This window comes from Desmodus rotundus, chromosome 3 (genome assembly GCF_022682495.2).
Source record: "Desmodus rotundus isolate HL8 chromosome 3, HLdesRot8A.1, whole genome shotgun sequence".
Taxonomy (NCBI): domain Eukaryota; kingdom Metazoa; phylum Chordata; class Mammalia; order Chiroptera; family Phyllostomidae; genus Desmodus; species Desmodus rotundus.
In genome coordinates, this window is record NC_071389.1 from 25121979 (window position 1) to 25138099 (window position 16121).

General features: G+C 41.9%; 1 pseudogene; it reads right to left on the reverse strand.

The window, feature by feature from the left end:
* Nucleotides 1–5678: 5678 nt before the first annotated feature.
* Nucleotides 5679–6538, reverse strand: LOC112299079 (large ribosomal subunit protein eL6 pseudogene; annotated as a pseudogene).
* Nucleotides 6539–16121: the final 9583 nt, after the last annotated feature.

Genomic DNA, 16121 nt, shown 5'->3' on the forward strand with positions numbered 1-16121 from the left:
GTAGAAAGTAAAATCAGAGATCAAGCTTTAGCCCTGCCAAGCCCCAAACCACTAATAGCCTCAGTGAGCAGTTAATAAACTAAAAAAGAAGAAGAAAAAGAAAAAAAAAAAAAAACCCTGCCAAACTAGGGGGGTAGTGGGGGTGTGGGCCTGTCTTGTCTTACCCTTGGGTCAAAGTAAAGTAAAAAATAAACAAACAAAAAACTGTCTCCTGAGAATTCAGCACCCCACACCTCCACTCATACGTATTTACTTAGAGACATAGTCAACTTAACCTGTTTCAACTCCAAGATGAAAATTTAAAGTGTTTCTGGATTGTTAGGACCTATAGGCTCCTAGAAGAAGCAAACCCGAACTCTCTCTTGAAGCATGCCATTCACCCCAGACCACAAAGGTTTCCCACCAAGTTTCAAGTAACATGACTCACAGTTATTTTAAAGCTCTAACCACACAAGAAAACAAATCCCACAAGTAGAAGCAACCAACTACAGAATCATATCTGTAAAGATCAGAGGCATTATCAGCCATCAAATATAATTTAATTATGTTTCATGTTAAAATAAATTGAAGAGGGATTTCAAAGTACAACCAAGGAAAAAGTTATCAGTTAAGTAGATTGCCTTCCCCAGTGTGAGTAGGCCTCATCAAATACCCTGAGGACCTGAATAGAATAAAAGGTGGAAGAAGAAGGAATTCATCCCTTTTGCTTTCTGCCTGCTTGAGTTGGGACATCTCCTTTTCTCTGGCCCTTGGACCCTGGTTCTCAGGCCTTTGGACTTGCACTGAATTACATCACCAGGTAGGTTTCCTGAGTCTCCAGCTTGTCGACAGCAGATTGTGGGACTTCTCAGCCTATTCGTCATATATATGTGTATATATACATCTGGAGAAACCTGATTAATACAAGTAGAATGCATGATAGCATCAGTGAATCCACATATCACTTAATGCCATATACTGTTAATGCGGACTGTGTTTCTTAAACTGCAGCTCTTGCTGGCAAAAACCCTACCCAAGTAGGAGGATTTGTCATTATGTGTGTGTGTGTGTGTGGATACACACACATACACACAATTATATATCCATCAAGATTCTTAACTGCAACAAAAAACAAACCTGGGTGTTTTAAGCAGAAAAAAAAATATTAAAAAGATATTAACTAGCTCATAGAATCAAGAGGAAGAGAGGAATCATATTCTGAAGTTGCAGAACTGGTCTGTTGATAAGCCATGGCTGCGAAGGTCTAGACACGTGGCTTGCGCCAATGGTACCGCTAGCAACGAATACGGACTGATCACCTCCCTTGCAGTCACTGCTTTTCCTGGAATTGGGCCTCCCGAAACCAGTTTGTCTAGCTAGCTTTGAGGCGGGTGTGCGTGACTGGCAGAGCCCATTCCACATGCTAATGCTCTAGAACCAACACGAGAAGGGAAATGTTTAGCATTTCCAGCTTTTGCAGAGGATGACAGGCCCTATATCTCAGATTCGCAACCTGAGGGAATTCGCTAAATGCAGGATAGGGGGTTCCAATACTGGGGGCCCCGAAGAAATATCCCGTGTCCACTATACTCTTACCCTTCAAGACATCCCTGCCAGGGGCATCAGCTTTCGACTGATGTCAGTATACCTCACAGAACCTTCCTCAAACAAGACACAAATTGTAGTGCCCTATACTTAGAGCTGGGTATTGAATGAGGGTTGGTTTAAGTCAGGCACAAACTGCCATCAAGAAATCCTCTGCCATACAAGAAACTGGGAAGTTGGGAAGCTGCTGTCCAAACTATTCACTCCAAGAACACACTACCTTAGCCAAGATCTGGGGAACAGGAAGCCACTGCCAAGGCTATTGGCTCCAGAAGCATGACATCCTACAGCCTCATGCTCTGCCTCACTTCTCTCCCACTTGGCTCAGTTCCAGATTCAAGACCCCCAGGGAACTGAAAACTCATCTGGAGACGTAGCTGCAAAGAGATCTAAGAAATGCAGTTTCGGCTGGAAAGCTAAACCAGGGAGTATAGGGAGGCAGGATAGGAGTGGGTTGGTACAGATGTTGAGCAAGCTATGTGCCCTGTCTGCCTCAGGTATTACCCATTTCACCCTATTCAATCTCTGAATGCTACATTTAAAAAAATATTATCTATGATATATATTTATTTATATATATAATATTTAGAGAGAGAGAGAGTAAAGTTTTTATTCACTCTCCAAGAAAGAAAAGTGGCTTGGTGTGGAGAGATACCAGCATTGAGGGGTGGGGACTTTGAGCTTTTATTGTATGATAATTGGATTAAACAAGGGTGGATAGGGCTGTTGTGAGCCCCCTGGGCTGTTGAGGGTATTGTAACATGAGGCTGCAATTTGTTCCAATGTCGCCTTCTGCCTGTGGCTGTAGGGAGCAGATGGTCATGTTCTATTCTTGCTTTCCAAGAATTTCCAGTCTGATCCCTGGCCCTGAAGATGGGTGAGAAGGACACTGTCCGCAGAGTCCAGAGAGATGGAGAAGGATTAGAATCCTCTCTCCAAACCTCACAGAGGCAGGGTTAGGAGTTCAGCCCGGGTCGAGATTCCACTGCCCACTGCTCCCCTAGTCCCAAGTCCCAGGAGGCCAGAAGAGAGGGAGAAATAGAGAATGTCCCCATATGGGCCACCAAAGTATTAGGGTGGTTGGTGACATGGGCCATGAAAGCATTCACAAAGAGAAGAAAGTGTAGAGAGTAAAGATTTTATTCACTCCAAGAAAGGAGAGGGGCACTGTGTGGAGAAGTACACCAGACTTAAAAAATATTTTTTTAATAGACAATGCATTGACATGGTAAAAAATTGCAAGCACCATCACCAGTAGACAATGAAAAGTAAATCTCTTACTGGCCTCTATCCTCCAATCCCCTAGTCTTCCTCCCAAGAATCATTGACTTTTACCAGTTTCCTGTTTATTATTCCAAAGATAATCTATGCACATGTGTATATATCCCTCCCTTTTTGTTTTACATATATATACACGGTCTTTTTTTTTTTTTCTCAATCTACTTTTAATAGCAGTGAGAGAAGAATCCCGGAGAACCTAATACTAGGTAAGGACAGCAATGAGGACTCCATTTCTTTTTCATACAGTCTTTGTTTTTTAAAAAATCTTTAGCCCTAGCTGGTGTGGCTCAGTGGATTGAGTGCCAGCCTGCAAAGCAAGGATCCCCCAGTTGAGGGCTTGTGAGAGGCAACCAATCAATATATCTCTCACACATAGATGTTTCTCTCCCTCTCCCTCCCTCCTTTCCCATCTCTCTAAGAATAAATAAATAAAATCTTTATTTTCTTTATTTCTCATAAAATATTGCAAAATGTTTAAATAATACAAAAATGAAGAGAATAAAAAAATAAGTCTTCCTCAAGTTCATTTCCAAAAGTAATTGCTATAAACAGTTTGCATATCTATTTATTGATATCTATCTACCTGTGTGCATATGAGGTCTGTCCATAAAATATCCAGCCATTTCCTATGAAACATAGAGATATTTATTGAAGAAGATACAAGAAACATTGCACATAGGACAATGATGACCCAGTCCCCTTCAAAGTAGGCACCTTGGGACTTCACACAGTTCTTGCGATCTCCATCAGCTGCCCTGTCACATTTTCCTGAATCTCATCGACAGCCTGAAATCTCTTTCCTTTCAAAGGTGATTTTAGTTTTGGGAAAAGCCAGAAGTCTCAGGGCGCCAAATCTGGGCTGTAGGGGAATTGAGTCACCTGGGTGACTCGATGTTTTGCCAAAAAAACTGCGCCAGACATTATACAAGAGGGCGTGTTATTGTGATGACGCTGCCAATCAGCAGTTGCCCATAGCTGCAGCTTTCTGAATCGTCAGAATAGTTTCCGCAGAGGAATGTTCAAGCGAAACACAAAATGTGATGCAGACTCACTGCTTTAGTCGTTTTGAATGTGATGACCACACATGCTCACTCAAGGGGCAGTTACTGCCCCCACTGACTAGGACAGTGAAATCGTCATTGTTGATGCATGCACATTCCAGTCCGCTCTCCTTGGATGCCAAGTTACGTTGATGTTGTGCAAACCAGTTCTCATTATACTAACAATGGCTGGACTTTTTCTGGACAGACCTCGTATATGTGTATTTTTTTCAGAATTTTTAAAAAACTAAATTTATTGAGATAACATTGGTTAATAGCATTATATAATTATATGTGTATAGTTATTATGGCTTTGAAATCTTTCCTTGTCATTGTGCCAAATTCTTCATTGGCTAGAGGTGTTGACTCCAAGTTTGTCTCATAGCCTTGTAAGCTGTTCTTAATTAATCCCTTCAATCTTGGGTCTCTACTGAGACTCCTCAAAGCAAACAAACAAGTCTGATCTCACCGTGCACTTGCTGTTCCTCAGTGGTAGACCCTTGACATTCAAGCTCCTAGTTTCTCTCTTGAATTCTGCCAAAATTCTCTAGGCAACTTCAGCAACTCTGCATGTATTCCCTACCGGGAGCATCCAACCCACAACCCACGGGCCGCATGCAGCCCAGGATGACTATGAATGTGGTGCAACACAAAATCATAAATTTACTTAAAACCTTTTATTTGCTCATCAGTTTTCAACAAGGTTTGTGTACTTAATGTGTGGCACAAGACAACTCTTCTTCCAGTGTGGCCCAGAGACTCCCAAAGGTTGGATACCCCTGCCTATGCAGTGGAATCCTGATTGTGTCCTCCCAGACTCCTCCTGTTGGGGACTACTTTGTGTGGCATCAGAGACTGTAGCCTCACTTGGTTAAGACCTTAAAAGAGGCCTGTAAGTCTCGACCAGAACACTGGGAATGCAGGAGGCAGTCATGACCTTTTGCTAGCACTGAGGGTTCCCATGGGAAATCAGGCCTGAGGAATGCATTGTACCCTTTGAAGCCTGCTTTGCTTTGAATAGCCCTGTTGGTATAAACCAGATAAGCATAAGGAGTGAACTCCTTACCTCATGAAACTTGCCTCAACAACCATCTGGTGTCAGCTTGTCTAACAGACCCTGACCTGAAGCAAGTCTCTGTGTTCCTTCAATTGTTATCTATAGATAATATCTGTTTTATATTAACTATAGCCTTTGGGCATTGATTGATGAGCTATGAATGCATGCTGTATACCCCTGCACATACCAATACCAATAAAAGCTATTTCAGAGAAAGACTCAGGGCATTCTCCACTAGAGGGAATCGCCACCCCTTTTCCTGCCAGAACAACAGATTGTGTCCAGGGCGACTCAGCCTCATCCGCAGTGGCTGGGAGAGCTCCGTGGGATGGGGCTCCCATACCTCCCACTCTTCTAATCACAGATCTGTGATCTCCCTGGGACACAGGAATGGAGCATAGTCCAAAACAGCTCAATCAGCTTTTCCCCTGAGATTTTTCAAAATAGAATTGGGAGAAAGATGCTCCTTTCCTTTCTGGTTAAAAATACTGTGATTAGCCCTGGCCTAGTTGCTCAGTTGGTTAGAGCGTTGTCTTAATGTGATAAGGTTGTGGTTTCAATCCTTGGTCAGGGCACATATTAAGAATTAACCTATGAATTCATAAATAAATGGAACAAATCAGTATTTCCTCTCTCTCTTCCTCCCTCTGTCCTCTCTCTATATAAAATTTTTTTTAATAGATCAGTTATACTTAATTGGGTTTTTCAAAAGAAATTTAGAACTTCATTTTGTGAGGATAAAGTCCGTTTGTGAGAGCAAACACAGAGTGGAGGGAGCCCTGGAACTGGGGAACAACTTTGATTTTTGGCAGAATTTTCGAGTCCACGGCTTTCTGGTCAACCTCGCGTTGCTCTTTAATGTCATATTTCTCTTTCTCGGTGTCAAAGATCTCCCCCTCCTGGCGTCTGGGCTTGCTCAGCTTCTTCTTCTTGAAGTGTCAGTGAGATCCTTGGGGATTTTCACACCATGAATATCAATTTCAGTGGAGGTGGCGATGACAAATTTCTGGTGTGTTCTATGCAGAGGAACTCGATTAAGGACCAGAGGTCCAGTCACAAGTAGCAAGCCACTGCTCAGCTGCTTCAGCACAAACACCCTCTTGCTGATGTGGCACCCAGTGAGGACGATCAGAACAGTCCCGGGAGTGATGCTGGCCCGCAGTTTCTCACATGCTGACTGAAGGGTTCTTGCCATGGCTCAACATCTTTCTAGGCACGTCTTCAGTAGGACAGTAGCTAGGCACTTTGTGAAGTTTAACCACTCGGGTACCAACATTCTTGTCGCTGCCAACTGGCTTAGTGACAGTAGCCATAACTTTCTCCTTCTTTTTCTCTTCAATCCTGGATTTAGCTGTGGAATACTTCCTCTTGTACATGGCCTTTCGGGAATACATAGCTGACCGGGAATACCTGGCAATTCCCCTGACTAGGACAGGGTTTCGGCTGCAGTGGGGCTTCCCCTTCTTAGGCGTCTTGGCCGTGAGGTGACCCTTCTCAACCTGCCACCAGCATCAGCCTTCTTGGCTTCGGGTTTCTTCTCCTTAGTATCCGGCTTCTCAGTTCTTTCACCTGCCATCTTGCAAGATGGGAAAAAACTCTCTATAATAAATTTCTTAAAATTTAAAAAATATATTGTGAGTCTGGAACTGCTGACCACCACAGACCTGCCTTCATGGTGAAGTCAGATTGTGCTTCCATGGCAATTTGCCATGTATTACAATTTTCTAACAGTTCTTGCAACTTAATTCACATAACAGAGATAAAGGCCAGTGACATTCTTTATTATATAACATGCAATACTCTAGTTTCTCTTGAGATCAAATAAATCTTTCGCCTTTTTACAACAAGCAATAACCACCCTTTTAACATATCACAGGTTCTGAGGACTAGGAAATAAATATCTTTGGGTGTCGTTATTTCGTCTACCACATAGAATGATAATGGAACACACCCCATCTGGCTGTTGTAAGCATTAACAGAGTTAACACATGTAAAACCTGTACATAGATAGCTCTCAATAAATGTTGACTATTATTTTTATTATTATTCATTTCTACAATGTTCCTTGTTGGTTTTTGGCCATCTCATGCCTGAATACCCTTCTTATTTTGAGGGAAGGTCCTATTTATGAGTCTCAGGTTAGGGAGAAGCCCAGCTCATTTTACAGAAGTTTGAAGAGAGACAGGTATTTGCCCTATCGCCTGGGCCAGCGATTTTGAAACTCTTTCATCTCATGGCACACATAAACCAATTACTAAAATTCTGTGGCACACCAAAATATATATATATATATATATATTTTTTTTTTTACCAACCTGACAAGAAATAGGTACAATTTTTATTATTTAGATATTAAATAGGTACAATATTTTATTATTTAAGAAATAGTAGCTACCCTTTTTGCAAAATGACTTTTTAAAAAATCAGGTGCCTATACTTGTATGTAAGGATTTCTGGTACCAAGAATTAATCAGACACAACCTTATTATGTGCGGTGATCACTAAGATGCAGCTCTATTATATTACCCATATATTTATGGTTCAAGACAGGGCGTTCACACTGGACAGCTGTTGTTGTGTTGGCTATTGTCATTTTTTATTTGACAGTCTAAGGGAAAATATGTCAGTGTCTCTGATTAAATAGTCAGGTATTTAATAGTCAGGTATCTAAAGAAATTTAGATATGTTTTAAGAATTCCTGGGGCACACCAGTTAAAATTCACTGATCTAGACAATGGGCCAATACCCAAGGCTCAGCTAATAAAATTGCCTGAGACACTAGCATCTTACAAAGGCTGAGTGTGAGGTTATTAAGGGCCGTGGCAATGGTGCCAAGAGTCCAGCAGCAGCAAACGCTCAGTGGTGGTGTCACGGTTACACCTTTCTTGTTGTGAGAGATGATTAGTTATCGAGCTTCTTTTGACCAAATGGCTTTCTGTTCATTTTCCAAAACTGCTTCTCCTGTTTTCTCTTCCTTTCTGTGAGGTACTTAATATCCTTCTGATAAATTCCTTTTCCGCCTAAGTTAGCCACTTTTGGCTTCTACTGTTGCAACCAATAGCCCTGATTGGCATTTCGTTGGAATTCTAGTGGGTCTGCTGTTTGTGGAACTTAGTTAACTGTGATCATTTGACTTCCAGATGATGTGCCCCCTGAAGGTGAGAGAGACACTGAGCACTTGATTAGAACAATTTCACAAGCTGAAACATGTAAGAGAGAGTTCATTAATGACTTTATGTCCCCACAGCAAGAAAGGGAAAATTCTAGGCTAGTTTTCCCAATTCCAAGCAAAATTTAAAATCCAGAACCATCAGGAAATGTGGCAAGAAGCCTTTCTGCCTCTGTCCAGCGCTCTGGCCCTATTGAACACCTGCTTCAACACGTACTGATTTTCCACAGATGGTAAAGGGACCCCCGGATATCCACACGCAAAGGAAGTTGGACTCCTATCACAACTGGTGAAAGAAAAAACAGATAAGTTGTGCTACCTCAAAGTTTAAAATGTTAGGCCATAAACACCACCAAAAGGTAAAAAGGCAACTGACAAAATGAGAGAAAGTATTTGCAAAATCATATAACTGCTAAAGGACATGTCCACGGTATAAAATGAATTCTTACAACTCAATACCAAAGACATATAGCTCAATCAAAAACTGGGTAAAAGATTTGAATAACATTTCTCCAAAGAAGATATATAAATGCCCAATGAGTACATGGAAAGATGTTCAACATCATTCATCACTGGTCATTAGAAAAATGCAAATCCAAATGATAATGAGATATCATTTTACAGACATGTGATATCTGCCTGACCTCTGGGGAGGCAAGGGGAGAAAGGACACTGAGTTCAACCAATGGTCGATGGCCAACGAAATGGCCAATAACTCGAACAATTGTGCTGACATGATGAAACCCCAGTACAAACTCTGGCCCCCGCAGCTTGGAAAAGCTTCCTGGTTGACGAACACGTTGATGTGTGAGGAGAGTGGTGTGCCCTGACTACACAGGGAGAAGGCATGGGAGCTCTGCATTTGGGACCCTACCGGACCCTGCTTTCTTCGTCTCTTCATTTCGCTGAATCCTGACTTGTATTCTTCATACTAAACTAGAACTGTCAATATAGCAGTTTCCTGATTTATGTGAGTTACTCTACTGAATTATTGCGCCTAAGCAGGTTGTATGTAATTTATGTATGTAATTTATGGCCCATTTGTCAGAAGTACAAGTAACCTGGGAATGACTGAAGTGAAGCTGGATCTGATTTGAGGGCAGCTTGGTTGAGAACCATGCTCTTTAATTTACGGGTTCTGCACTAACTCTGCATGACCAGTGCCAGACTTTTATTGTGCTACACTAGCTGGCGTCAGAATGTTACCTTATGTGGCAGAAGATGTAATGAAGTTAAGGATCTTGAGATGGGGAGTTACCCTGGATTATTAGGTGAGCCCTAAATCCAATCACATATCCTTTTACTAGAGAGTCAGAGAAATTTGACACAGAAGAGGAATAAGCAATGTAACCATAGAGGCAGGGACTGGGGTTACGCAGCCACAAGCTAAGGAATGCTGGTAGCCACAAGAGCTGGAAGAGGCAATGAACAGTCTAATGAACAGTCTAACCCGAGAGTCAGATGGACAATAGCCAACATCTTGATTGTGGTTCATCGAAACTGATTGCTGACTTCAGACTTCTAGATTGTGGGAGAATAAATTCCTGTGGTTTCCAGCCACAACCAAGTTTGTGGTTATTTGTTACTGCAACCTTAGAAAACTAATGCATCCATTTACTGATGAAACCGAGGCCCAGGTGAAGAAACTTTCCCAAAGTCCTTCAACAAAGCCAGATTCATATCCAGTATGGTTCCAGGGCTAAAGATTTTATTTATTTTTAGAGAGAGGGACAGGAAGAGAGAAAGAGAGGGAGAGAAACATCAACGTGTGGTTGCCTCTTACCTCTTACGTACCCCCTACTGGGGATCTGGCCTGCAACCCAGGCATGTGCCCTGACTGGGAATGGAACCAGCAACCCTTTGGTTCCCAGGCCAGTGTTCAATCCACTAAGCCACACCAGCCAGGGCTAGAAAGCAGATTCTTATTGCTCACCATGTTGCTGTGGTTGCCACATTCACTTTTTCACAACTTCTGAAGGTCTGGTCCTTCCACCCCCACTCCTGGTGCTAATTTCTACATTATAAGCTCTTTGAGGCTAAAGGAAACAAAGGTGTCCCCAGCTTGCCTCAGGAAATAGAGGTTCATTGTTGGTAAGATACATAGATAAGAAATATAATAACCGTCAAAGGCTGTACAACCAGACTTTGTGGAACTGAACCCTTGTGCTTTGCCATTTAAGATATACTAACAGTTCTAATGACTGAAAAATAACTCCAGTCGTCACTCTCCTCCCCCACTCACAGGTGGTCATCCACTGTTTCCTGTCCAAATCACTCCTCCAGCCCTCCTGAAACAGGTCACCTCTGTCCTTGACCCTACTTCTCCCTACTGCATTCACTGATGACTTCTCTCTTTATTCTCCTTATAGCTCCCTCTTGAGTTCTTCTTCTTCCCAGATGCTATACCTCATGGCTTTTGCTTAGTGCCTTTTATTTCTGTCTCTATTAGTTTCACTTATAGACAAGTGCCTAAAAAAGGGATATGTCTAGGCTGATGAAGCACTAGTTGATACAGTGCCCTTGTTGGTCAGAGTTATCATTCTAGACCACTGCGTAGTGTTTAGATTCCACTCAATATTTTCAAAACATTTATATAATTTTTGAATTTTTAAATGCTGATATTGTAAAACATTGGAAAGCCTATCCTTTGCAATATTTAACATTAGAATGAAAAAACTTTAATGTCAACTTAACAAATGCACAGGAGTACACAGTTTTTCAAAATTGTTTTAGAGGCTATGCAAGCAAAACAGTTGGCTCATCACCCAAATTCTTTCTTTATCGGAGCAAATAATGGGAAGAAAGGTTATAAGTAGAAAAGTAAAGGAAAACCAGCTGCATACAACTGCCTGCATTGAGAAAAACTTTCCGACTTTACTAATAAGATCTGTAGTAGTACCCTGGCTGGTGTGGCTCGGTGGGTTGGGCACCAGTCTGCAAACCAAAAGGTCGCTGGTTCAGTTCTTGGTCAGGGGCACATGCCTGGGTTGTGGGCCAGGTCCCTGGCTGGTGCCATGTGAGAGACAACTGATCGATGTTTCTCTCACACATCCATGTCTCTCCTCCTCTCTTTCTCCCTCCCTTTCTCTCTCTCTAAAAATAAACAAATAAAACCTTTAAAAAAAGATCTGTGCTAAGCATTTGAGATACATTATCTAGTTAATTTTGACGATTAACCTCTGATGTAGGTTCATTTTACAGGCGGGCAAACTAAGGCTCAGAGAGGTCGTGACTGGCCTAGGTTTACACAAAGTAGTCAATAACAGAGCTGGGATTTGAACCCATGTCTGCCTGATCCCCAGCTCTGTGTTTTAACCACATCATTGCCAAATGGCAGAGAGAAGAGAGGTCTCCCTCTCTGGGAATGGTAGCAGCTGCACCAACAACATCCAAACGCAGCGGCAGTCTGAGCCACACCAGCAGAGAGGAGGCGAAGGAGCAGCTCAGGGCAGGATGGCAAGAAGACCCAAAGCACTGTGGTACCTGTTGCCCAGACTCTCAGGTTCTGTAACCCAACAAAGGAAGCCAGAGTGACCTCTGGTGGCCTAAGAAGTCACCATTCTCATGCCATAACTGAAAGCTAGGAAGGGAGGCTTCTGCTATACTCTCCAAGGGTCCGGGACAAACAGTTGTTATGAGATAATTATTCCCCCCTTCCTTCTGGGCTCTCTTGTATTTGACATCTTCAACCAACTTTCTACTCAACCGCATTTCAAAAGTAACAGTACAGTGACTAAGTTGGTGGACTCTGGACCTAGACTTTATTATTATTATTATTATTATTATTATTATTGATTTGAGAGAGAGACATGGATTTGTTGTTCCACTTATTTATGTGTTTGTTGATTCTTGCATGTTCCTTGACCAGGGATTGAACCCGCAACCTGGGTGTATCTGGAAGATGTTCTAACCAATTGAGCTACCCAGCCAGAGCCTTGGACCTCGACTTTTTGAATCCTTGCCCTTACTCCTTACTAATTGTGCAATCTTAGTCAATTACATAAACTTGCCATACTTTAGTTTCTTTTTAAAAATCCTACTATGTGGCCTGGCTGGTGTGGTTCAGTGGATTGAGCATGGGCCTGCGAACCAGAGTGTCGCTGGTTCAATTCCCAGTCGGGGCACATGACTGGGTTGCAGGTCGGGTCCCCAGTAGGGGACACATGAGAAGCAACCACACATTGATGTTTCTCTCTCTTTCTCCCTCCCTTCCCTTCTCTCTAAAAATAAATAAATAAAATCTTTTTTAAAAATCCTACTATGTAAATTTGCATGCTTCTCATCCATTACTTTTAATAGGGGCATTAAATGTACCATACTTTATTCAATGACTGCTTGAATGAAGAACATTCTCTCTCTCTTTTTTAATCCTGGGTTATGTTTATTGATATACAGAGAGGAAGGGAGAGAGAGAGAGAAGAGGAAAGAGAGAGACAAACATCACATACACACCCTGACTGGGGATCAACCCGAAGCCTAGGTACGTTCCCTGACCTAGAATCAAAACCCTAACTTTTTGGTGCATGGGCCGACTCTCCAACCAAATGAGCCATAATAGCTATGGCCATACTTTTCCATTTTATATATGATTTCTTTCCCTTTCCCTATGCTTAGTATTGTGCATATATTTTGCTATTATTACTATATAAAATAATTACAACAACTATTTGCCCTGTAGAGATGCTTAGTTCCCTAACTTCTTCCTTCCCTTCTCCCAAAAAGATAAAAATCTTTAGAATACTTTTACTTCCCCATTCTCCACTCACATGAAACTTTTTTTTAAAGATTTTATTTATTTATATTTAGAGAGAGGGGAAAGGAAAGAGAGGGAGCGAAACATCAATGTGTGGTTGCCTTTCGGGCAACCCCCTACTGGGGACCTGGGCAGCAACCAAGACATGTGCCCTGACTGGGAATCAAACCTGCAACCCTTTGGTTCGCAGGTCCATGCTCAATCCACTGAGCTACAGCAGCCAGGGATCATGTGATGACTTCTGGATGAGTTTTTACCACTTCTCTCCTAACTCCCACTCCAGTTCCTAGATATTGGGAACTGGATTTTGCTTAGATAATTTGGTACTCTTTGTTTCAGGCTATAATTGGAATTTCCTTTGCAGTATGTTTCCTCCCTCTCAATAATCTTTTTTTTTACCCTTTATATTACACAGTTTCAGATAATTTATTAGTGTCCTAATATCCAATAGACATATAGTGTATATTTCCAAGTAATCTATCAGTATCAAATGAATATCCAATTGATATTGATAGACTACATATATATAGTATATGTGTATTTATGTATATGACTAATTTTCTTCGTTATCTTATGTATTTTATTCTATTATTTAAAAACTTTTTTAAATTTATTTATTTTTAGAGAGAGGAGAAGGGTGGGGGAAAGAGAGAAAGAGAAACATCAACGTGAGAGAGGAACACTGATCGGCTGCCTCTCGCAGGAACCCTACCGGAGACCAAACGCACAACCTAGGCATGCGCTCTGACAGGGAGTTGAACTAGAAACATTTCCCTTTGCAGGATGATGCCCAACCAGCCGAGCCACACCAGTCAGGGCTGTTTTTATATTTTATACGCTTTAACACATTCAGAGAAGGGGTTTTAGCATGCACACAAAAAGACTAAGAACTCCTACCCTAGATAATCCCAGCTGCCCCTACAACTTCCATTGCCATTTCTACATCAATGACTTTCCTAATTTTTTTCTCCAATCAGACTTCTCCTGAATTCCAGGTCCACATACAAACACACGTACCCCCCATTTGAGAATCCCAAGTGATACTTTAAAGGAACCCCCAACTCAGCATGTCCAAAACCATGCTCATAAATTCCTCCCCAATCTGCTTCTTGTCTGATGAAGACTTCTCAGAAAGTGGCTCTGAGAAAGCCAGACGCCAAGGAGTCACCCTTGAGTCATTCACCTCTCTCACTTCCATACTTAACCCTAACCAACATCTGTTACTTCATCTTCTACGCTTTGCTCTTGTCAGTCCACTTCCCCCATAGCTCGGAGATCACTGCTGACTTTACCTGTTTTAGTGGAATGGGAGGGGTAGAAATCAGATGGGCGTGGTTTGGCACGTGGTGGGTAGGAAGTAGGCAAAAGGAGATAGGAAATGTACACAACTCCTTTGGAAACTTTAGGCAAAGAATTCCGGAAGATTTTGTAAGATGGGACCTTTCTTTCCTTTCCTTTACGGCCCCACGTTTAGCCCATTGATGACCCCGGGTCAGACAACTTCTGGCCCCAGTAAATAGACAGAACCTCAGACCTATTGCTGAGCTTTCCCAGGGTGAACTATCGTAAAAACACCCACAGATGGTGATATGAAAGAATCTGTGTAGGCCAGGAAGTAGGAGGTTCCTTGAAATATAAAACTAATTCTGTAATTCGTGCATCTGCACAGACACAATAATCTCTTTACTGATCTCCTCCATCCATCCCTGCTCTCCTTCAACCTGTTTTCTATGCAGCAGCCAGGAGTCTTTTCAAATGTAAATCTGATCGTATTGAATTAAGCTCTTTGGTTTCCACCTTAACTCCAGAAGTGGCTTTCCACTGCTCTTAAGATAAAGGTAAAAAATCCTCTTGGCAGCCTACACAGTTTTAAATGATTAGGCTCCTGCCTTCCCCATCAGTTTTTTCTCCCCTGACTCTGCATTCATGCTCTGTACCACAGTGACTTTAGACTTCTTTTGATTCTCTAAACACATTAAGTTCCCTTCTATCACTGGCTTGGGGCATGCTCTCCCGTCTGCTTGGGATGGCCTCACCCTCTCTCTGCCTACTTAGTTAGCTCCTAGTTCAGATGTGACTTCTTCTGGGAAGTCTTCATTGCTAAGTCAAGACCTCTGTTGTAATACCCTGTATTTCCCTTCAGAGTACTTGTCACAGTTTATAACTATATATTAGCGGTTGTGATTATTTGATAAATGTCTGTCACCTTTAACAGACTGGAAGCCCTAGGAGGGCAGGAATGATGTCTCTTTTCATATCATAGCATCCTCGACCATGACAGTATAGTGCCTGGCACATGAAAGGCACTTAATAACGTGTGTATGTGTACCCATGTGTATGACTGGTAGAGTCTGCATATGCGGAGGGAAGCAGACCTGGACTGTAGTGACTTCATAAGGAGACACCCCAGTGAGTGGCCGTCAGAGCAGGCCATCTGCTTCCCTCAAGGGCATCTCTCTGGTTGGGCTGCTGTCAACTGCAACTTATAATAGTATTTACCACCTACTTGTTTGGTTTCTGAATCATCTGAATCCACCCTCATTCAGCAATGTGGACTATCAGCTTTCAGGGACAGACAGAACAACCTTGAAATAATTACCATTTATTCATTCTACCAATATTTATTGTGCCTATCCCTACTGCATTCAAATACTGTGCATGCAGAGGATGGGGAAACACAAATGAATGAGGCCTGATTATTATTTTCAAGGAATTTCTAATTTTGAAGCACAGTCAGGTTTGTAAACAAATCATGACTTCCTGTTTTAAAACACTAATATTACAAGGCATACTCAAACTTTTAAATGACCACAGAGAAGAGAATGACCGCCAAAGCACTTAGCAACACCCTAGCTAGAAGTGTTATTAGAATGATGACCCAAGGGACATACTTTTAAAACCTTCCAAGCTCTAAGTTTGAAACAGTTTAGGCCACAAGGAAGCAATTTCCTTAGACTGCATTAGACAGGCCCCTTAAAAAGAAATAACCATCAAGCCTGGTTCCGTAGATCAGTTGGTTAGAACCTTGTCCAGATATGCCAAGGTTGTTGGTTTGATCCCTGATAAGGGCACATACTAGAAGCAACCAATAAATGCATAACTAAGTGGAACAACAAACTAATGTTCCTCTCTCTGTTTTCCTTCCCCTCTTCTCTAAAATCAATAAATTAACACTTTTTTGAATAATTTATTTAAAATAACCATAACTAGGTTGCTATTTATGTACCTGGCTTTTAT